Genomic DNA, 2591 nt, shown 5'->3' on the forward strand with positions numbered 1-2591 from the left:
AATTGACCTTGTTGATCATCGACAAATAATCAACCTTGTCAAGTTGTATGCAGTAGCAAAAGCATAAAAAGTATCCGAAAATCATAATTGCAATGACAAAGTGTACGTGAGATTGGCTAATGCTGAGAGAAAATGCAAAAGATATTCATTGCAGAACCTTGATGACATAGTGGGCTATAACTAGCTCCTTGGCCATAGAATCATAAAATAAGCATAATAGGAATCATGCCCGCTTGGAAAGCTTGTCTAGTTAGGAAACCAACCCATTCTAAGTGGCCAAGCCTTGGAAGGCCTCCCCCTTGGAAATTGTTGTGTGACTACCTTATGACCATTTTGGTGGTCTACATAAGCTCAAAAAATGCCTTATTAGGCCATTAGCATCACAAACTAGATGTACTTACCATTAGCATCATGAAGCTTAAACAATGCAACATGGAAACTTTAATTGCTTCAACTTTGCATGAATGTATCATCATACATATAGAGATGTGTAGAAAGCATTGTTTCCATGCACACAAAGAGTATGCCATGCATACATAAAAGGTGCAAATGAAACGGATGTGCTTTGACATACAAATCTATGAACTACCTCTTCCAAATTTCCATGAAACTCAGAAAAAGGTAAACAAACTGGGTGTGTTACCATACATAAGTGGTAGTGATCTGTGTGAACACACTTAGGACCATCATACAAACCCACAATTTCAACTTCAATTCCATAATTCATAGATACATGCCCTCCCAATCTGTCTCTGTACACAATTTGCCACTAGGCTACCATAGCCATAACCCTGCAGAGAACTAGTCGTAATTTGAAGATAACAACTCCAATTGGGGCACTTTAAATCTTGAGAGAAATCTTGAAAAATTACTAGAAAGAAAGCTAAAGATTATCAAAATTGATTCTACACGCCGCTACATGCAAAATTGACGCGAACAAAGAGCTGTCCTGGTATGACTACACATAGAGCAGGCAAGGCAAGGCAAAAAACTGCATCAAAAACCATCAAGGAGGCACAACGAGCTAAAACCTGCAAATTTCTGAACTTTGGCTCTAATGAAATCATATCTCAAACCCATATGTATAATTTTTACAAAAGACGGGGTTCTCAAAATGCACCCAACATAGTTTGCCAACCCCCCAGTCTGCTAGAGCAGTCATGCTCAACAGTAGCAAAAGAATAATGTCCACCTGGATCAAAAGGCCATACAACATAAGCACAAAATGCATGAAAAACCACCAACCATATCAATTCTTTTTCTCCCAATATCAAGGCATAAACCATATGTAAAATTTAAATCCTCTTTAGGCATAAACGACTCTCAACAAATACCACAGAGAGAGACCCTTTCATCATTATAGCATGTAAGGAAGCCTTTAACATCTCATGCAAAAAGTCTTCAACTTTTACCTCAGCCATTTTTATATCCTCATGCATATTCATATCATTACCCCACTCTTCATTAAGCATCCATCCACCAATTCATCTGCACCATGATTGATATGTAAGCCATCTTCCATAAATACCTTGGGCTTCTTAACAAGAGGATCAAACAAAGTAGCATCAACCATATTCACTTGAGGCATAGAAAGAGTATCTTCATCACTTTCCATATCCACTAACTCCTCAATATTCTCTTTATCAATCAAGGGATGCCCACATACATCACTACAAATGCAATCACAAGAGTTCTCATGGACAATCTCCTCATTAACAAGGCCCACCACCTGCTCAATATCATCATCATTTATTGGAGAGGGCTCAACAATAGCATGCATTTGAAAGAGCTCTTCATTCACATAGTTCACTTCCATATAGGTATCCTCATTGACTTGCAATCATTATCAACTACTTCACATAAAGAAGAGGGATACTCAACATCCACTTTCACATCACCCACATGCTCATCTTTCATATTGGACAATTCACTAATTGCATCCTTTTCCTTCTCATTAGCTTTCATATTGGTAGAAACATCATCTTTCGCATGTGAAACACCATTGAGTGGCATAAACAACCAGGATGGCATGATGGGTACATTCATCTTAACGTCTTTCTCCTCATTATATGATTTTTGCTCTTTCTCAAGAGAGCCATCATGATACAATATTATATTAGAGTCTTTCTTTGTATCCACATCAATGCATAGAGAAACCTTTGGCTCCACATCACCTGCAGCTGCAATCCAAGCTTTCTCAATCTCTCTAGCTTCCATTCCTTATGATTTGCAATCTTTACTGCATCCTCAGATGTCTTTGGTCTTTTCAATTCAACCTTCATTATCAAATCAGCCCTTAGGCTTTGCATAAACATACACTTCTTAATCACAAGAGGAGGAGCATCGTGGCCAAAGAAACACACCATCTTCTCCACAAAACATCTTTGACAAAGGCTTCTACACTTTGACACTCTATAGCTTTAAATCCCAAGAGTGTTAAAACTTCAACCTCAGCACCAAAAATTATACCCCAACAACCCTTAGTAAACCCCAAGCAAAATGCCTATGCTCCCTTGGTAACTTACCAGCACACGCCCACCCAAAGGAACATAGCACATAGGAGAAAAACCCTGTCAAAGCACGGATTTCCA

Source organism: Adiantum capillus-veneris, chromosome 16, assembly GCF_014529385.1.
Source record: "Adiantum capillus-veneris isolate H3 chromosome 16, ASM1452938v2, whole genome shotgun sequence".
NCBI lineage: Eukaryota > Viridiplantae > Streptophyta > Polypodiopsida > Polypodiales > Pteridaceae > Adiantum > Adiantum capillus-veneris.